Source organism: Lepisma saccharinum, chromosome 13 (genome assembly GCF_977018435.1).
Source record: "Lepisma saccharinum chromosome 13, izLepSacc3.1, whole genome shotgun sequence".
NCBI lineage: Eukaryota > Metazoa > Arthropoda > Insecta > Zygentoma > Lepismatidae > Lepisma > Lepisma saccharinum.
Genome location: NC_139241.1, coordinates 84,592,221 through 84,614,910, shown reverse-complemented (window position 1 = coordinate 84,614,910; position 22,690 = coordinate 84,592,221). Strand labels below are relative to the sequence as shown.

Here is a 22,690-nt window from a genome sequence, read left to right as displayed (position 1 = left end):
AACCCTGTGTCGCTTGTCGCCTGTCGCTTCAACCTGAAAGCTATCTTGTGGAAATTTCGCACCGAAGCGACAAGCGACACGTATAATTCACACCCAAGCGACAAGCGACACAATTCCCTTCAGTCTGAAGGAAAGCATTCACCCCGCATCCGTGAACAACGGACCGAAGCGACAAGAGACACGTGCAGATTTTCGTGTGTCTTCTGTTCGAAAGGTTGCAATAACTACTGAAAGTTCGCTTCCAAGCGACTCGCGTCGCTTGTCGCCTGTAACTTTGGTGTGAAGAAATCTTCCTCACAGGAAACTCTTCGAACCGAAGCTGCACGTCTCGCTTGTCGCTTGCTTGTTGTTCTGCTTAGGCCGTTTTCTGGATACCGTGTATAGTCGCGAGGATTGTTATGCGCGATGCATGCTTGCTTATAAACTGAAGTGTCCCTGTTGATCGTTGCATCAGTGTGATACTTCTGTGTCGCTTGAAACATTGAACAAGCCACAGGAGAGAAACGACAAGCAACATGTTTCGCTTGGATACGAACCCTCAGTAAACGTAACCTTCCGAACCGAAGTACCACGTGTCTCTTGTCGCTTGCGTGTCGCTTAAATTGATTCGTTTTCTTAATATCGAGCGTAGAATCGCCTCGATCTGTTGGTACTGCCCGTGCGGTGAATATTTTTATCATAGACGGAACGGAAGGGGATCCTGTCGCTTGTCACTTCAGTGTAAACCCCTTCGTGGCTTGTCGCCTGTTCCTTCTGTCCGAAAGCTCCCTGCGTGTACGATGGATAAAGAGTGGATGGGAGCTAGAAAAGCAAGGCAGATTCTATACATTACCTAGCTATTGATAATCAACAAACTTTATTTGATATACTCATGTTCTTATGATTAAGGAATCATATTTATTCTCACTATAACTACAGTGAGCAAACTGATTACAGGTTTAACCCATTTTCGAGAATAATATTTTGTGATGTCTCCCAGTTATAGCTTTTGTTGGCATAATATCCTGCATTACTTTTACGAGACGAGACGAGACGGGACGAGACGAGACAGAACCCTTCGAGACGAGACACGAGACGGGACAAACGAATATTTTCGAGACGAGACACGAGACGAGACAGACCAAAGTCTCGTCTCGTCTCGTGGGCAACACTAGTGCGTATACGTTTCACAAGCTATAATTACTTGAATTTTGTTATTAGTTCTGCAAAGTGTTACATACACTTAACCGTGGTGTAAATAATAGTACATGTATATTGTATAGACATAGTATATTTAATAATTGTTAGGAAAATAAATCATCGAGTGAAATAAAAAAATGAAATGCAGGGGGAAACCCTGCGGGGTAAAGGCGGTCAGGGGCGTGATGCTGATCACATCACCCCCACTCACGACCGGATCAAGAAAGTGTGGGGCGTTACCCCCACACCCCCTATACGCCTTCATGGCGTGGTGCTATGCACAGGGGAACACTTTACTTTACTTTAGGTGCGAAATGTTGAAAACTAAAAATAATGCAGTGATGCTATTTTTAATTTACAAAGTGTATTAATTTTCTTGCAAATGCTTTCTTGTTCTGGACGGCGTAAATGTGCCATGCAGCGTTTTTATCCTCTGGACTTAGCGTCAAGCTTTGTCGCACAACGTTTTGGCGAAGTCACGCACGTACTTACGCAATATGCGTATTGTTTCCCGAGTACATTTTAATCTCGCAAATTTAATTAATAGCATGCTAGACACACTGATTAACAACGAAGCAGATATGAGTTTTGTCCCCAGTGACAGATCCCATGGGACAGAAGAGATTTTGACGTCATTATTTTGGCTCCCGCCGAGAGTTCGGAAGTTTTTAGCCAGACGAACGATTGAGACAAAGTTATTTTCCACTTGAAGTATGAGCTTTGTATAATGTGTTCTAAAACTTGATGTAGCTAAGGAGAGAAAATAGCGTCTGTTTGTAGATTTGTGGTTATGAATAATGTGAGGCTATGAACTGAATTTAGAATCAATGTGAAAATCTATAAAGCTGTTCGAGGAAAAAGCACAATTCAAAAATGCAGATTCACAGCAGACTGTTTATGTTCATTCTTTTAATAGCAAACATTACAGACATCATATACATGTTGGATCGTCACTGATTAGAATCTTTACACATGCCCAATATAAAATTATAGTGATAATATTTTCTTTAATTGATTCAGTGGGACTTGGATGAAATCAACAGAAAATCGCAATTTGTGACAGCCTAAAAATAATCTCGTTTAGAATATCATTGTAAAACAAAGCTTTCAAGATTACATTTTGAATTGCCTGGATCTACATTTTATGTAAGATCCGAACCACTCTGCAATGTGCTTCCAGCGAAAATCATTTGCAAGGCCACTACACTGTCGAGAGGCCAATTATGATTGTATTGAATTTCCAAACCTATCTCAGTGGTCGTGGGCTTTTTGCACTAGGGTATTTCCTCTTGCTAATTTCAAACATTGTAAGTTGTTTACGTCTGGACTGCGCAAACGGGTTGTATTTTTAATGGCCTGTAATCAAGGGGACCGTGTTCGATACACAATGGAGTCACATTGTGGGTGCCCCTTTTACACTGTAGGTCCAGTCCCATTTATCCTATTTGTGCATAAACAGTACTTTAAACAATTCATGCACATATTGTCGCAAAATGATGCAAATGTTTTCATTTACGTCATATTGAGTGTTTCTCGCAAATATGAAGACAACGCGATGTAAATTTATGAAGGGACACTCGCAAAGAATACTTATGGCTAAGCCGGGACTCGATCCCGGGAACTTCTGTGGAGAGATTTAAAGTAGACCACTCGAAGTTTTTTTTATTTTTAAGGAAAACTCCTAAACGGCAGTTTTCCCCACTCAACCACATCTCAATTTAACTCAATTTTGTATTTTCTCATTCAGGACAAACACACACAAACATCCATGTCTTAAACGGGATTCGAACCCGGGACTCCTGGCTTCGTAGAATGTTGCACTCACCACTCCGCCACGTAGGTAGACATACCGAGCCGGCTGGCTGAAGTCATATTTTACGAACAGAGCAGGCCAATTTTCCAACGCAGACTTTTACCGAATGTTACCCATCCCTCGAAAATTCTGGATATGCACGTGACTATAACTCCTTATTCTGAAACGCTGAGAGATACCACCACATACATCTGTAAACATCAGCGAGTGTAAAAACCACTGCTACTTTTTTTACCTGGTGACTCTTGAGACGTGTTTTAACAGGTCGAGTTGTCGCCAAATACTCGACAATTACGTGAACGCGAGTTTCGGAATTGTTTTAATTGCTAAGCCAAGCGAAATGACGAAATCGGACTTTTAGAAAGTGCTTCGATTAACCAGTTGTGGCATACGTAATGAAAGAAGCAGGCACGCACATTTCTTTTCCTCTGGTCGCAGGTCCCCTCACTGCGCAGGCGCACGACCCGATTACCCACTTCCCGGTACGTACGACTCCCAAGGTTGCCAGCACCAGATGGATTTCCGTGAGATCATGATTTCGACGAGCGTGTAGGAATATACCTCCAGGAAGATAACTACGTTCAATGCCGTAACTAAAAAGTTGAGGGCATAGGTGCGTCTCATGATTAAGCCCCCACCCCCAGTGCCATTTCTCCAGTCATTGTATTTTTTGCACTATGAGAACAGTGGCGTATACTGAGTCCAAGATCTGGGCTATCTCACTATGTCACGTCGTCCTAGGCTATGAATAGAAATAAGTTTACCAACCCATGAGAAATCAGGTTGCCAACTCATAGGAAATCGGGTTGCCAACTCGTAGGAAATCAGGTTGCCAACTCACAAGAAGGCAACCCATAAGAAATCAGGTTGCCAACTCATAGGAAATCGGGTTGCCAACTCGTAGGAAATCAGGTTGCCAACTCACAAGAAATCAGGTTGCCAACTCACAAGAAATCAGGTTGCCAACTCACAGGAAATCAGGTTGCCAACTCACAGGAAATCACGTTACCAACTCACAAGAAATCACGTTCCCAACTCACAAGAAATCAGATTGCCAACTCACAAGAAATGAGGTTGCCAACTCACAAGAAATCAGGTTGCCAACTCCAGAATCACCATCATCATTTCACTGATATGAATAATTTTATTTACAATTTCTAATAGATTTTCCTCCTGAATTTTATTCTCTAGACTTCAGGCTTCGCAGATAGCCTAGCTAGCCTAGAAGATACGCTCCTGGCATTCAAAAAAGGAACTGCTCTTAATCAGTGATGCCAAATCCGGATAAAATTTTCTATCCGGATATCGGATTATCCGGATGTTGGAATTGCCCGGATATTCGGATTACCCAGATATCCGATATGTGAATTATCCATATATTCGGATTATCGGAATTATCCAAAATGCCCGGATATCCGAATGTGTGCATTATATGGACAGTTTTATATTTTATCCGTTTTATGGGCTATCCACATATTCTTTTATTCGCCATGTTCGTATTTCACTCGACGGATTTTCTACAAATTTATTTATTTTATTTATTTTTCAATAATGAACTCAACAGGCTGGCGCCCAGTTAGAGAGTTCAGAGATACAGGTTTTCATACATGCTTCAGTGACTGTTATTTGATATTGTATTCATTACACAGTTTTTAAATTGTATATATGGCATAGAGAACAAATCAATATTTTTGTTACGCTTTTCTAAGGCATTGTAGAGAATACTCATTCTCCAGATAGGGGATTTCTTGACAATGTTTGTTCGCGCTCTATTCACAAAAAAGGTTTGATGATTGGGTCGCGTCTTATTGTTAGGAACGCGTAATTTAAATTGTGAGATCCAAAGAGGAGAGCGAAGTTTTCCATTATATATTTTCCAGAGCAGCAGCAGGTCGTGGACTGTCCTTCGATCGTCAAGCCTGTGCATTCGGAGCTCCTCTATTAGATTAATGTACGAATCAAATCTGGGATAAGTACCTTCAAGTTTATACTTCATATAACGTAACATCTTTGATTGTACTCGCTCTATTTTTGTAGTCTGTACTATACCGTCAGTGTTCCATACAACAGACCCGAATTCAAGTTTTGAACGTACTAATGAGTAATATAATACCTTAAGTGTTTGGGTGTCTCGAAAGACTCTGCCCATTCTAATAATGAACCCGATAAGTTTGTAAGCGTTGCCTATTACTTTGTTAATATGGTGAGTGAAAGTTAGCTTAGAGTCAAAATATATTCCTAGGTCCTTTGCCGTTTCAGATTTTTTTACAAAGAAAGTTAGTAGTACTTAGTAGTACATCATGATTTACAGTGTCAAAGGCTTTGGAAAAATCAGTGTATATTACATCCACCTGCCCCCCATCATCTAACACCGTGCTTATATAATGCAGTTTCTCGCCAAGGTTTGTTTCTATTGAGCAGCTGGGCAGAAAGCCATGCTGGAATTCAGATAAAGTTTCTTTGACATGGTTATATATGTGGCAATATAAGATTTGCTCAAATATTTTAGCAGGGGCAGATAAAAGAGCTATAGGACCATGGTTTTGTATGTTTCTGTTTTCCGAGGATTTCGGTACTGGACATACAGCAGTAATTTTCCACCGTTCGGGAAACTGCGTGGAAGATAATATCGCATTGTAGATAACAAAGAGTGGAATTTTTAAAATGTCTACACATCCTTTGAAGATGTAGGGTGGGATTTTGTCTGGCCCCGCCGACTTCTTTGGCTTTAATTTTTTTACAGCTGCTTCAATTTCAGACATACTGATTATCTGAATGTTGAGTGAATCTAACGTTTTGCACTCTGTGTGCCCCGCCATAATCTCGAGGTTGTACTTTAAAGTTTTGTTTGCGTACACAGATTGAAAGTATTTCGCAAATTCATCAACGACGTTATTCAGGTTTAATATGGGTTCATTGTTTGAAGAAACTGGAAACTGTTTATTTTGCCTGTTGCGATTTATGTACGACCAGAAAAGTGACGGGTCACTTTGAATATTGCTTTCGATGTCGAACAAGTAATTATTATGGGCGGCTGATATTTCTTTTTTGATTGCTTTTCTGAGTTCTTTAAATTTGTTGGCATGGTGAACTGGGTTACCTACGTTTTGCTTCCATTTTTGGTGGTGGCGAGCCTTTGCTTTTATTTTTTTAATTATATTGGCGGTAAACCAGCATGGATATTTAAGAGGGGTTATGCGTCTTAAGGGGATGCACGCGTCAAATGCTTCGTATATTATGTTGTAAAACATATCTGTCATTTCGTTTACGTTATCACAGAGTTTTAGTGTATCCCAGTTAACGACCGATAGTTTGTTGTATAGTTTGTTAAAGTCAGCTTTTTTGAAATTGTACGAGAGGTTGTTTGGTGGATGGTTACTCTGTGTCCTTTTTCTGTGCTTTATTTCTGTACTATCCGGATAAACAAATTATCCGGATTATCCGTTGCATCCGGAATGGTTATCGGATAATTTGAAATCCGGATATCCGTTATCCGGATTTTGTTACCATACCTACACTTAATGTTTAAGTTTAGGTTAAGAAATCGCACTAAAACTTGGAAAATCCACAATGTTTATTGATAAAATTTTTAAAAAATATATGCATTTTCTCTACGGCTGAGCTGATACCACTTTGAACCAACTCCCATGCCGATACTCTTACCGATTTCCACCGATACCGATTCTTGAAAATTGTAAAGCCCGGTATCCACGGCGATACGATACGCTGGTTTGCAACAAGTGGATACCGGGCTTAACAAACTTTTTTTTTTTTTAAAAAAAAAAAAAGTTGATTAATATTAGAGGGTAAGTGTTCCACACCAATTATAAGCATCAGTTTACCAGAGTTTTGGGATTAAAATATTGGAGAATTATACAACAATATAATAGATAGCATCACTTTGTTGATTAAAAAACAAAAGCTTTGAATGGCGCCCTAGGCCTACCACTCGCTACAGGCCTGCGAATATGTTTCTTCATCTGTGCTGACAAGTACTATTCTACAGACAATTTCTGCAATGATTTAAGTTTGGAAAATGCAAGTTCTGTAGAGGTGACGCCAGGGGTAACGTGACGAAAATCAAACAAACATTTATGACAGAAATATTAGATTTTGCATATATTGCATTTTATTTTTAACTGATATTGTTAAAGGCGCGCAAACCAGCGATTCTATCTTGCGGTCTACTGCTTCACATATGCGTTTAATAAAAGCTTTTTTTTACGTAATAGATGATAAAGTGATATGTGATCATTTTCTCCAATTTTATCTTTATTTAACTGCAATAGAAACGAGTGTTTTTTCTAATTTAAAAAATCGCTGGATTGAAAGGTAGAGAGACGTGTGTGTGGGGGAAGGGGGGGGTACGGCAATGACTGCTTTATAATAGTTACTGGGAGTCAGGGTGCGAAATGCTGGAGGGAACACGGGGGATTTTCCCCACATCAACGCTCTTGTACTAAAAAATCCTCGCCCACAAAAAATTCCCGGATTGGGGGAGAGTTTTTGTTAAAAGGAATTCCTTATGGTCGCTCGTATAACTTCAGATATACTTCAATAAGAGTAAGAAATTATCAAAATAACATAGAAACAATGTCTGTCTCTACGTGTATTTGCGAGTGTTGTATGTTTTCCTTCTCTCTCTCTCTTACAAGAGACCGTTAAGACATCTACACTAATAACAATGCAAGCACTGGCGTACGCAAGGAAGGAGCTGATGGAGCTACGGCTCCCTCCGAAATTTGGAGACACATTTTTCACATGAAAGAACTCTAGAAAAACAAAAGCTGCAAACACAAACTCCCCTTAACGTGGCCCTGATTACAATATTTATCTGTGAACAACTTTCAAATTAAGGTTAAAAATGGTGATTACAAAATATTTTATTCTCTATCCCCCTCCCATTCGGCTACTCGGAACGCAAAGTCTTGACAATTTTCCTTTGTGTGCTGGCAACACTGAACGTCGTCTGCTACCAGCGACCGATTCCTAAGAAACCCAGTGCAGCGTGTAATACAATGTGTTGACAGGTTGTGTGCGTAAGTTAGTAGGTCTGTAGACTATGTAGCGAATGCGATCTTGTGTGTAGTGTGTGTGTGCGTGTTTTGGTTAGTTGCTGGATTGCCATGTGTAGTGGGAGTTCGTCATCAGTATGTGATGCTTCTGGAAAACTTCTAATCAACTTCACAGCCTTTGGAGTTCCTGTTTTGTACCGTGGAAACATGTGAGTCTTGCCTTTTTTTGTTGACTTTCACTGAAGTTACGTTTGAACGATTCAAACCATGCTTCGTTTCCTGGTATTAACATGTATACATTATTTGAATAGTTATTGTCTGTTCAGAAATATAGATGCATTATTTGACTTCTTTTGTATGTACAGTGGAATCCACGAGTATTACGTACAAATTGTCCATGACTATTTTCATTAATTTTTCTCTTACATCCTATGTGTTTTTAAGCGATGGATTTTTATGTATGCTGGGCAGAAATTGTCAACAGCTTGTTTTCAGTTTTTTTTAAATTCCTGAAGCTCTTATTGGGTCAAATAAATTGCACGAACATGGTGATGGACAATTTGCACGATAATACTCATGGATCCCACTTTACGCCTAGATCTAATTGAAATGTCAAAAGAGTGGATCTCTTATCAAGGTGTTTACATACAGGTGAGTCCGTTAGAAATTACACTTCTTCGATAAGTTCAGTTTGTGACGTAGTCTTGAACGACAGAGTGGCTTCTTTCTTATATATAAATTTATTGCAAAGAGTGTTGAAATCATAATTTAATAATGGGTAATAGAGACCCGTTATATATAATTGAAGGCTACAGGGGAAAAGCAACCAAAATCCACACATATGTGCCGAATTTTAGGGGAAACGCTCACAGTCCCGCATAAATCAGCATTGAAAAAAGAAATGTTTTTCTGCTTCATTCTCTAGCATTTTCAAATTGCATTCCTGTATAAAGTTAAAAAGTTAACTTTTATTTTTTCCCTGTACCCAGGCACGTATGTAGAAATATATTTCTGGGGTCCGACCAAGTGTCTCAATAATAATAAATTAAATTAAAATAATATTAATTATAATATAAATTAATTAATATTGTATTGTTATTACATGAATAGATAAAAAAGATTATAAAAGAATAGAGATATATATTTTCATTACTTCATTTTAGTACTTGGTAAGTCTCTCGGGGGGAGGGGGAGGATGTCCTGGACTCCCCTAAATACGTCCTTGCCTGTACCATTTAATTGTTAAAGTATGCAGTATGCCCCAGAGCCAGATTTAGGTCTAGGCCTAATACGAAGTGTTGGCACATGTAGGGAAATTTCCCTCGGCGAAGGGAAATTCATGGACAATTTTAGGTGCAAAGGGAAAAAGAGAAATTTCAGGTTTCTCTTTCTCCCTATCACTCTCTCTCTCTCTCCACATACAGAAATAGAGAGAGAGAGATATCTTTTCTTCGTCCTCTATCCCTTCTCCATAGGCGTCGCCAGAAATTTTTGTAGGGGGCGGTCAGGCCATTAATAAAAACTTCATTAGTAGAAAGAATGGCAATAATAATTATTGCACAGTAATAACTATAATAAACTAATAAAAATAAAACAATTTCGTTCCAAATATTAATGTTATGATTATTAGAGCCGCGGTGGTCTATTCGGTGTCGGCCTCCGTAGCGGAGTGGTCCGAGGTCCCGGGTTCGAATCCCGGTTAGCAGACGGATGTTGGTATTTGTCCGAAATGAGAAAATAGTGGAATAACGGGGAGATTTCTTTTTCTGATTCTTTTCGACCTTATCCCCGCATAAAGCGGCTCTGGGGCTCACCCAGGAAAAGAGATTATCAAGTTTTCACTCTCCATTCGTTCTTTTTCAGTTTCTTTCTCTTTCATCGCAAAGCCCAACCGCCCCGTATATTATATGCTATTCGAATTGTCCTTGATAACCACTGGCGCACACAGAGGGAGACTGATGGGCCTGCAACCCCCTCCGAAATTGAGAAAATCAACATTTCAAATAAAATGAAGAATTCTGTAAAAGGTAAATGCAAACCCACCTCAAAATGATATTTTTGAGAGTAGAAATTTGTAAATAAACGAAATATCTTATTGTGTTTACCATCCTCTTAGAACACAGCTACCATTGACCTTTACAATTACAACCTCTCCCGAAAAAAATCCTGCGTACACCACTGCTGATAACTACACACATTATTCCTTATTTCTTGCCATATTACACGTTTCCAAATCCCTCAAAACATATCGGGCACTTTACACACATATTCCAGTCTCGGAAGCCAGAAAACAGCGGCGATGCCCTGACCACGCGTAACCCAATCATTGTTTGAATTGTTGTTTTAAGTCCAATTTATGCACAGTAAGGCTAATCGGAACTGGACCTACAATTTAGGGAACGACTGAAGATGACGGGACCCCTCTCCGATTTTCTTTGGCATACTCACTAATTGAGGCCTCCTAATCACGAATCTGAAGTTAAAAGTTGTCGGAAACGTCTAGAAATTGCAAAAATAAGGCGTTAGTTTTCGGAATGGAAACCGTCGATTTTCGCCAAATTTTTTGTTTCACAAGGAAATATATATATTCCTGATACTATCACGACACCAAATTTTAACTACGTTTGCCTAACCTAACCGAAACTAACCTAACCTAACCACATGTCAATGGTTCGTGGGGATAGCGTCAATGGTTCGCAATTATTTTGCAATTTCCAGACGTTTCCGACAAATTTTAACTTCAGTTTCGTCATTAGCAGGCCTCAATTAGTAAGTATAGATCAAATATGAAGAAAATCGAAGAGGGGTCCGGTAATCTTCAGTCATACCCAATTTAGGGTGGGATATGAACCACCATGTGCCTCCACCAGGTATCCAACCCCGGATCCTTTGATTACAAGGCGGTGACGTTACCACTACGCCATCGGTGAGGCCCTGGCCTTTAGAGGGCTATTGCGTCGTCGAGTTTTTTTTATTTTACTTTTACAAATATATACTTTTGGAAAGTTTATTGCCAAGAACATTTCTGTATATAATTGTATTCCACTTCTACAATGCCAGTTGTTAATGCTGTTTACATAGATTACGCAAGCTGACTAGATTTTAAAAGCAACAAAACGGGACGGCAATGTACACATTTTAATATAAAAACTGTTTCGTCATAAATACTTATGTTTCAATGCTTCGTAAATAACATAAAATATGGTGATATGACTGTACTTCAAACAAGCAGTCATTTAGAATTGAAAGTAATTCATTCATATTTCCAATGATTGATCTTCTTCAGTACATCTTTCTTTTCAAACAACATTTTGTAAAAGTTTACACACGTGTGATTAAATTTAACCTTATTAATCAACATTGCCTTCAAAGTTTGTACTGAGGGAGCGTTCCTGTCACTTGTCCACAAACCACTCATGTACGAAAACACTCGTTCAGTGGGGGAATTAGTTCCAGGTAAACAGCGAGGACACTCCACGAAAATTGGAATATGGCACATTGTTGATTCTAAAATGTGAAATAATTTCTACCCAACAATGCCATGATTCATAGTAATAGTAGAGAAGGTGTATTGTTGCAGTAATTCTATGCCGATAAGTGATTGTCCACAAAAGAGGGACATTTTGGAGCCCCGTTTTAAATTTTATAAAATCGGGATAGAGACTCCAAAAAAGGGACTGTTCCGGCTAATATTGGACATTTGGTCACCTTAAGATTACAATGCATTACAGCTGTCTGCGTATAGATGCAGACTATTAGACCAGAGTTGTTAAAGGTACAGAAACCCATAAATTCTATTGGGTTCCACTGGAGGACCGGAGCGGTTCCTGAACCGAATTGAAATACTTTACAGATAAAAAGGTTCTTTACGGTACAAAACCCATTTAAGTTTGCTGATTTTCTCTCTTGGACCGGAATTGAATTTATTTAAAATTCCTGGCCCTTTAACAACCCTACGTTAGACTCACATCAGAAGTTGACCGACGCAACAGCATACGACAACAGCCAAATGTTGCATGTTGTCTTTTTGTAACTGGAAACACTTTCCCCGCGCAGTTATCACATAATATAAGCCTAAGTGAGGAAACAAACATGGATATTTTTCTTAATCATTACTTGCGGAGCTGTACTGTGACCCTCTGGCTGTGGGTCACCTCAAAATTCCTTCAAAGTTTTCCCTTTCCTCTACGGAGGCGAGATTTCTGGAGAAAGGCCACTGAATGCGTGCGACACGACTTTTGCGTCTCTGCCGAACAGTGGTGCCAGGTTACTTACGCAAGATTTTTCTCGGGTGACAAAAAATCCCCCCTTTTTTTAAAACTAAGCTCGGATTTTTATTATGTATTTTATTCGTTCTAATGATTCGCCAAAATGTGGCAAATTATACTAATATCACTCTCATGTTAATTTATTTTAATTAATTTTACACGTTTTAATTAATTTACTAACTAACCAACTCTCTGGCCTTCTTAAACCCGAAGGTTTATGGCTGCAGCAACACAAGCCTTCCACCTGTTCCTATTCTGGGCAATATCAGTAAATGAACGACTTTTCATTTAATTAAAGCGTCACACTGTAATTGTTCGCGACAACCATTCATAATGCACAGCTCTTCATGGATGTATCCGATTAAAATCTTTTGCAATGGCATGCGAACTTCTCTCCTTAGACGTCACTTTTATCTCGATGCATTACCGATGCGCTAAACAAATTTTAAGGCATTTTTCTAACACCTCGAAAAGGAGCAAATTGGTACAAGAATTCAGTCATAACTTTCTACTGGTTAAAGATACGTCGAAAAAACCTTCACCATTGCATTTCTCGTGAAATTCTAGCCTGATTTGATATATCATATCACCTCCTTCCCGTTTAAAATTCTGAAGTTGAATTCAAGATGGCGGACATCAAGATGGCTGCCGACCATGCGGGTGACGTCAATGTGGTTCCCCCTTGGCCAGGGAACGATTGGTCATCGCCATTTTCACGTTCCATGCCGCAGTGGCCTTGTACTGGGGGTGTTAAGTGACTTAGTGAGCCACCCTGTATATTGCACGTCTCCTCTCTTCCCAGCCACATTCACTTCTTTTATTGTTCGTTATTGCAACTCTGCATAAATGTTGTTTAGTACTACATAAATGTCCCGATCTCAGTCTGTAATTTAGCATAATTCTTATTCTTGTACAGTGGCTCTCAAAAGTTTTAGGACAACGACATTTTAAACTAGGCAACCCAACTTACCCAAGGCGTTGTTGGGTTGCGTGCAGAGTTAGGCTAAATTTCAGGGTTGCCACATGCACAATAGATATTTATAAAATACGCGAAAGAAAGAAATCCAAGTATTCTTGCATAAAACTAGAAAAGAATATCAGTATTACATTTGTCACAAACAAGAAATACTTTCTGAAAGAAAGAAAACAGATTTTCTAGTATTTCATAGCTGATGAGTCTACACAAAGGAAAGAGAGATGAAACAGAAGGGGACAACAGAGAGGAGAAGAGGGAAAGCAAAAGGGGAAAAGGAAAATCAAAGGAGGGAAGAAAATGAAGGACAGAAGTGGATAGGATAAGTAATGAGGAGAAAGGCAAAAGATGCGAGAAGAGATGAGGAAAATGGAGCAAAGAGGAGAGAAGAGAGGAAGGCAAACAGAATGAGAGAAGAGGAGTTTGTAGAGGAGAGAAGGTGACGAGAAGAGGGGAGTGGAGAATAGAGTGAAAAAGAGAAGAACGAAAAGAAGAGGAGAAGAGTGCAGTGGAGTCGGAAATATAAGACAGGAGAGGAGATAAGAGGAGTGGAGAAGAGTGGGATGGAGACAAGAGGGGAGAAATGGAGGGACAAATATTAATGAAATAACTATTTATGTTTGTGGCGATTCAGGACATACTAATTTTACCCCTTTACCCACTCGAGTTCAATGCAGGGATACCTCCGTAAATATCGAATGAACACTTTTCATCATGTGCAATTCTCCATTCAATGTTTTAGCCGATTCGTACTACCTTCGTTTTCTTTGTTACAAACAAGTATTCTTTGCACGTTACACGTAGGAGGAGAGATTGATCTACATTTCACATTCGTCAGCTGCTTCTACCTGCTTTCAGGAGCGGAAGGTTGTAGGGTAGTGGATACCGTTAAGGATCGTCAACCCGACGGTCGTGGGTTCAAACCCCTCCTGTGGCAGAAAATTTTCATACGTTTTAGACATATCCCATTGTGCTCATTGTCCACGCCGTGTGAAACGAAATGATTCAGTTCGGAATTATAACGATTGGGGGGAGGGGAAATAACAAAATCTCCATTTCAACGAACCGAGAAGTGGAGAAAAATTGGACAATTCTTAGAAATATTTAAAATTACATTCATGTTTTTAGTGGTATAATCGCAGGTAAAATCAAAGATCTTACGTGCAAGATTTTATCTTGCTCTGACCCAACCAAAAGGCATTTCGCACACATCTAATACATTCTCCAATACATTTTAAAATGTTATTGAATGTTTCATGTCGATAATTTGATCAATGCATCAATTCTTGACGCCGAGACGATATTTTCTGCAACTACATCTTCCCTCCTCTCGTCTCCAGTCTTTTCTGTTCTTCTCTTCTCCTTCTCCTAATTCTCTCCCCTCCTTCTCCCTTGCTTTATCTCATATCGCCCTCCCTCCATTTCTCCCCTCTTATCTCCATCCCACTCTTCTCCACTCCTCTTATCTCCTCTCCTGTCTTATATTTCCGACTCCACTGCACTCTTCTCCTCTTCTTTTCGTTCTTCTCTTTTTCACTCTATTCTCCACTCCCCTCTTCTCGTCACCTTCTCTCCTCTACAAACTCCTCTTCTCTTATTCTGTTTGCCTTCCTCTCTTCTCTCCTCTTTGCTCCATTTTCCTCATCTCTTCTCGCATCTTTTGCCTTTCTCCTCATTACTTATCCTATCCACTTCTGTCCTTCATTTTCTTCCCTCCTTTGATTTTCCTTTTCCCCTTTTGCTTTCCCTCTTCTCCTCTCTGTTGTCCCCTTCTGTTTCATCTCTCTTTCCTTTGTGTAGACTCATCAGCTATGAAATACTAGAAAATCTGTTTTCTTTCTTTCAGAAAGTATTTCTTGTTTGTGACAAATGTAATACTGATATTCTTTTCTAGTTTTATGCAAGAATACTTGGATTTCTTTCTTTCGCGTATTTTATAAATATCTATTGTGCATGTGGCAACCCTGAAATTTAGCCTAACTCTGCATGCAACCCAACAACGCCTTGGGTAAGTTGGGTTGCCTAGTTTAAAATGTCGTTGTCCTAAAACTTTTGAGAGCCACTGTACCACTGACATGATGAAACCATGGTTCGTGTGGCTTGAATTGAGCAACCGATGGTCTGTATGATTCCCCAACTGTTACAAGTTCATGTCGACCCCAATCAAACCAGTCATTCGAGATTTTCTTCTTCACTCTAGGCAGAAGATTAGTACAGAATAATGATAGCTCCGTAATATTTGGAAGGCACGACGCTTCCTTTGCACACTCGTCAGCATATGAATTGCGTGTATTACTATGCGCTTTTTAACCCAAATGTTTTTTTTCCAGTTTTTTATATAGTGTGTCCCAAAATAGTGTTTACACTGTTTGAACGTTAATAATGGGAACACTAATAACAGCAAGTATGAACTGTATTGCGTGTCACATACCTTAAAGTTACAGATGTTCATTGGCAGCAATACTTTGTCTGCAATGCTGTAGAACAGATCAATAAAGCAACAAAAAACAACAGAAAGCATACACAAGCTCACAGACACACACTCAATGCAGATTCAAATACAAAAAGTCCAGTCAAGTTATCTTTAATCGTTTCTCTGTTATTAACATTCAAAGAGTGTAAACACTATTTTGGGACACACTGTATTATTTGGACTATTTGAATGATTTATTTATATGAAGATTCCTGTAAGAGAATTTAAGCGACTGAATACAATGGGAGTCGTTCAATATTAAGAACTTCGTCGAATATAATGTGTAAACATAATATTAAAGTATATATCAACGTCTCTTTGATTTTTATGTAGTTACTTATAACTTGGGAACTGTTCGTTGATCATTTTTAACTGAAATTTCATGTTTAATTTCATGTATTGTTAATTTCATTGAATCATAAATAGTTATATTCGTAGATAAAGTTTAATTATTGCTCGAGTTGTCCCCCCCCCCTTATATTCCGTACGCATGAACTTTCTTCCACAAATTCCATGCATTGAAGGATAATTCCCTCCGCCTACTCTCATTGGCGCTGCACGCAGTTCGCTTTTTCAACTAGAAGCTACCCATCCTTCATGATATGTGATCGTACGATGCGATGCGAAAGTTCGCCTCGGGACATTCTGCTTTGGTAGTTCCCCGCTCGATGAAAGTTAAGAAGCGAGAAAACCTGTTCCAAACAAGTGGCATAATGCAACACTGAATAAAGTGGTTTTCACGTCACTGTCACTCGCATACTGCGCTACCAATTTGTCTTTGAAGCTAAGCGGCACACTAGAATAAAGCTATTTTGTACAGTCACGGACACTTCTGACTTTCAATGGGATCATTGCAACCCAGAAGTGTCCGTGACTGTACTTCTACATAGACTGTAGGCATTTTTGGAATGCTTTCAACATAATGTTTACTTTCTTATTATTCAAGAAGCTATTTGGTGTTGGCCTTAGTTTGCATCACTTTTCTGTCCCTTTTTGGGCGATTTTTAAGAGTTGGTCCAACATTCCATAAAGATAACAGCGTGTTGGAATGATATTTCCTATTTGCATATGCGATCCTACGATCAATTCCAAATAAATGGTGCCCAGAGAACAAATTGTAAATCAATTATCACTACTCTATTCATAAAATGCCTTTTTCGAACTTCCAACATTAATACAGTTGAGTATTTTTAAATTACAATTTTAAGTTGTTCAAACTTTTGTTCCTTTCGATGCTAACTGATTCAGACTTTTTCGTAAATACATGTAATCTGTAAGTTCCTGTGGACAATCATCGTTAGCCCATCAAGACATTCTTCACTGCAGGCACTTCTTAAGTACCTCTTCAATCGATGAAGGACTGATAACATCTCTGCTCTATCAGGTAGAATTTAAAGAAATTACAGTACAAGCAGCATTTGGTGAAAAATTGTTTGCTGTACAGAACATATGCTCACATGATATTAAATGGTGGTTCCCGATGTGACTATTTTCCTATGTTCTTCCAAACTGAGGTTTGGTAAAAACTGATTTCAGGATTACCAAGCTATACATGTGTCAGTGTCACAGTCTTTTGCAAACTTCCCCATTTTATTGATCATTATTTTTTTTTGGATAATTCTGCAAAATTTCTTGGGGAGCCCCGAGCCTTGGCTACGCCAAGGATGAAGAAGGATGATGGACGAAAGGACAATCTCAAAGGAACTCGCATGTCTAAGACTAACTAAGGGTTCAAGCCGAACTGTTTTTCATGTGTAAATAATACTGGCATCTCAAAATATCTTACCTCAAAATCAAAACAATCCTTGACCTAGAAGGACAAGTAGTTTTTATAAAATTGAACTAAGAGTTATTACAAGATGCATAAACTATTACGCTTGTTACGATCATCGTCGCAATGAAACATTTTTTTAAAAGTCAACTTTATTCTGAGAAAGCTGATTGGGATTGGACCTACAGTTTAAAGTTGGATTCGAACCACTACGCCTCCACCGGGAATCATTTTAATTTACCTTGGAAATATTAGGTAAATTGTGCCATTTAAAATCTCCAACATTTAATATTAAATTTAATTTAGCCCCCCTATCCCGTATCATTTATTAGCAATGTTGCAGATTTTCATTTCCACAATAGCCACACACGACAAGAAGTCTGGGCTCAACATAACGTGAGAATATTGATTCGAATCATCAATACAGAATCTGTAATTCATTGAATAGCCTTTGGAGAATTGTAAATGAATCAAATATACTCGAAAATAATAAGATGTTTCTTGGAAGAAGAATAAAAATTGATAATTCAACAAGAAACATTATTTAATAAAGATTACAATTTTGGACTGTATTCTTTCGCTGGTTGTATACGAAAATATACGATTCAATATACAATTGCATTGTAATATACAATAAAGAAATTTAACACTAAAGTAATGTATCCGTTGAGGAAACCTATAAGAATCTTTAATTAGTAATTGTGTCAGACAGTACACTGAAATATTACATTCATTTCCGAATTGCAACAGTAAAATAGTGTTCATGATGCTTTAACAATGGTCTATCAATACTTAAATGCACTAAATTGTTTAGTTTTTTCGCACCATTGCACACACAGAAAAACGGAAAGCAACAAAACAGCTATAAATTTTACTGGCAGGATACGCTTTTCTGTCGTAACGATTCCACTAATCAGCCTATCACTGAACACCAAATAATTCAGCATTTTCCCTCTGGCCCCAGTCACCTACCGCATACGTCGATATCTCAGCAGCATAGAACGCACAGTAATCTGGCAACCTGGGTAAGGCTGCGTTTTTTCGTCATATATATTTGCATTCATGACATGTTTTTGCTAATTTAATTATTTTACGTTGCAAACTTTTACATTGTGGTTAAACACGAAGATGCAATGTCTCGCATTAGGTTAGAAGACATCGGGGAAATGAACTGTTTGCAGAGTTGCATTATTTTATCAACCAGGTAAAAACAAGTCAATATGTGCCCTACTAAAGATGCCACATGCATATTAAGGGAAGTTATGCATTCGTATTGCACGTTGTGGTGCATCATTTGCCAGAGACAGAGGCTTTTGTATAAAAATCGAAACGAGGCTAATCGAGAATAAAATGCATTATGAGTGGTGGCGATTAGGGGGGGGGGCGTAGGGGGCAGCTACTTCGAGATTCTCGGTCTCGTTCGGTAAGCAATTCCAAAACTTCATAATGCAAAAATAAAATTGTTCCATTATGCCTCATTTTCAGGTATAGCAGTGGCCACTGGTTGTATTTTGTTGTACAGGGTGTACCAAAAGTCCCATTACCCCCCCCCCCTTTGAATTGTAGACAATGCATAATGCATAATGTTATTTTAACAGCATCCGTGTGATGAGAGGATGGTATACCATTAAATCAGACCAATGACCACCATTTACTCCAGAGGATCTGTGTGCACACCGCCATTTACATACCACAGTAGTATTCGCCTCCAGGTGCGATGTGAAATCCTCCGTAACATGGCTGGCGTGAGAGAAGCAAACGAACTGCGAACAGCTTCTTGAAGTGCCCCAGTTGTCTGATAACGATTATGGGCGACTTTCTGTTTGATGTGTCTCCATAGCGCATTATCTCAAGATGTCAGATTTGGACTTTGGGGTGGCCATTTTAGAGGTGCTGGTAAATTTGGCGATCCTCGTCCAATCCATTTGTCTCCGAACACATCATTGAGGTATTCTCTTAAAATGGCCACCTGAAATCCAGATCTGACATCTTATGTTACGGAGGATTTCACATCGCACCTGGAGGCGAATACTACTGTGCCATGAAAATGGCGGTGTGCACACAGATCCTCTGGAGTAAATGGTGGTCATTGGTCTGATTTAATGGTATACCATCCTCTCATCACACGAATGCTGTTAAAATAACATTATGCAGGTTTGTCTACAATTCAAAGGGGGGGGGGTAATGGGCCTTTTGGTACACCCTGTATATCATCCTATGCAACCACATTGCATTCAGTTTTACGAGAGTTTCGTAGCGTCGAAACGAGGCATCAAACAGAAAAATGTTATCAACAAAGTTATTTCGCTTAATGACCTCTACAAGCTGTGAAAATTTGTTCATGTAACACAATATACATTTCGAGACTCAAAACTAGACCGCGAGCCGTCTTGCGGAGTAAAAACGAGAACGAGAAGGGTGTTTATAAATAGAGGCGAGAACGAGGCATAACATTTCGTATTGTCTTGGCATTCCTCCTTCGTTGAAGTAAAGAACTAACACAGTTTCAAATAATTTTGGTTGGACGTTGTTCGTTACTTTTACATTTGTACAAAATGCCTTCCATTACCTTTCCAAGTTTTAGTAGTTTGCTTTGACGTCACATCGCGTCTTTTCCGCATCACCAGCCCTACCTTGATAGAAAGAACTCTTCCTGGGCGTTGTGTCACTTCGCTGGGTCAAAGCATGCGCAGAAAACTGTTAAAAGGATGGCGAAAAAAATACAGTCGAGAGAAACGCCACTAGCGACATCTACCGTCTGGAGCGAAACTCCCGTGGAGGAAGCTCTTTTCTACGTCATTCGAACTAATAGCGAGAGAGGGGAATGAATCGTGGGAACAAACAGAGAATCGCAATGCACAGACAAGGGAAACTGGATATTACAGAAGGATAGCGTTTCCGTTCCGGTGTATGTTTCGTAATGCAAAGGCGAACTGGGTTTGGAAGAAAGCGGCGCTTTCTTTCATTCGGGCAACTTTCCCTTTCGATTGCTGGCTCTTAGGCTCCACGTGCTATACTGTCCTTTCCAGTCAAATGGCCCAGGGTAGTATTGTGTATTATAAAAGAGATTCTCAACCGCCGGGCCGCGGCAGGATCTCCTGAAGTTTGCGAATTGCAGCCCGAGCTGGCAATAATCTGGATATATGACCTTTCGCTCGGGTTTCCATCAGGACCGTAGCTAGAAGAACGGGTTATCAGGGTGGGGGGCGAGCTTTTAATTCAAGCCCATTTATAAAAAAATAACAGTATTTAATGAATATGTGTGTGGGGGGGGAAGGTCATTAAGTTATATAAAATTTATGTATATTATACCTAGGTACAAACTACATTTTTCTCCATCTTATAAAACATCTCTTGAAGTGTTAAATGATTGATACTGAAATCATCCCTTACACAATCCATACTACTTTAGATCATTCAGATATTTATATCACACATGAAATAATGCACAATATTCAATCATATTGCCTACAGTACATTCCACGCCAGCCGAAGCAATGAAACTCCCCTCCGTTCCTTCCCAATACTTTACAGGTGTTGGCCTTTGATGCAGATGCGAAGGGAATTTGCACGTTGACATCAAAGTCACAGATTTCTGTCTAGACGGGAGGTCACAACAGGGACAGTGAAGGTACAGATAAAGAAGCTCCACTATGAAAGAACTTAAAAAGTCTAGATAATCTTCTAAATACTTGCAGCCAGTTAGACTTCAGCTCATAAACAAGATGAGCGAATGAAATAGCTGCTGTTCATGTTCTGTGGATTCATTTTTATTTAAAGTTGTGAGCTGTTTACATTTTCACTCTTCACTGCAAACAAATTATACAAAATAGTTTTACCTAATGTCAAGGAGGCTGATGGCAGTGCCAGGTAGGGCTCAACCCCCCTGACCCCTACCTGGCTACGGCCCTGGTTTCCACTGCGATAACAGAAAATGCTTTAGCGACAATGGTGGTGAGCGATCAAAGAATCTAACCGGTGGGGAGGGGGGTGCATTGCTGCCCGCCTACATATTTGAAGGTCGACGGACGGGCACCTCAGTCAATTTAGTTTGAGCAGCAATTTTCATAACTAATATTGAACTGGAAATATTATGAAAAATTGGACATTTTCGGTGTCCGAAATGGAACATTCCAAATTAATTGAATGATATTGGCAGTCGTTGTCAACTAATTTAAAACAAATTTTATTATTTGGGGACAAGCCTAGACGTAATCGAAATAATACTCTCCATGATTATGCCGTAATTTATTTATTAATTTTCTACATATTAAGCAATGCATAAAGTTTTAAAAAATGTATTTATGAGTAAAATTGCAAGGATCGGGTCATCAACTTTTAAGAAAGAATTTACCGGGTCGCGGGCTCACAAAGGTTGAGAACCGCTGTTCTATACCGTCCGAGCTCATAAATAGCTAAAATACCTTATATCGAGAGTAGGGATATAACGAAATTATAGTACCATATGTATCAAAAACTTAAATGGTAACGTATTACTTATTGTTACTTTTCTTGCTCTACATTCCTAAATTCAGAAGTGGAAGAGAAAGTAAGAATTACTTTGGATGCAAGAGAAGAATAAATAGTAGTAAACAATTTGTTTGAAATTTATGCTTTCGACTGTACATAACTCTTACAACTCTATAATAGATAACATCGCTTTCATTCCAGACAACTTAGCAAAATTCTGAATTGCAGCTCATCCAAAAAAAAAAAAAAACATATATGACAGTTAACGTTAATATAGCGATGGACAATTTTCTTCTTCTTATAATTATTATTATTTATGCATCCCACTCTACATACGCCTCACTAAATCAGGATTCGTTTCTTTATACAACACATTTGACAGAATGCCACTGAAACGTTATTATTTGCTTTATTTGTGTAATCGGTCTTTCATTATTCATTGTTAAGGTCAGAATTTTCTAAACAAGCTTTCGAAACTGAAATAAGTTCATTAATTACACTGTACTGCTAAATTAGTTAACTAAAGAAAATATCGCTCAGAAAAGTTGTTGTACTGACCACACTGACACGATTTTATCGCTTTCGTAGTTGTTTCCTCAATTTGATTAGAAACCTTGGAACAGAAGAAACATATATGTTTCAGTAATTACTTGATTCAAACTTATTATGTTCGATATACTCAAAGCCTTCAGTGTGGTTTGAAACAACAAGTTACCATTATGCAAATA

At 38.9% G+C, this 22,690-nt stretch overlaps 1 protein-coding gene across 2 annotated transcripts in view; it reads left to right on the top strand.

The window, feature by feature from the left end:
- Positions 1-22,690, top strand: part of LOC145997482 (fatty-acid amide hydrolase 2-A-like) — a 68,977-nt gene that overhangs the window by 3,616 nt on the left and 42,671 nt on the right. The window contains exon 1 of one of the 2 annotated variants that reach the window (XM_083134581.1): positions 8,005-8,216. The exons of the other annotated variant lie outside the window; for it this stretch is intronic. The gene's annotated coding sequence lies outside the window, so the exon portion shown is untranslated. Of the gene's footprint in view, positions 1-8,004; positions 8,217-22,690 lie in introns of those variants that run through there. 2 annotated transcript variants of the gene reach the window in all.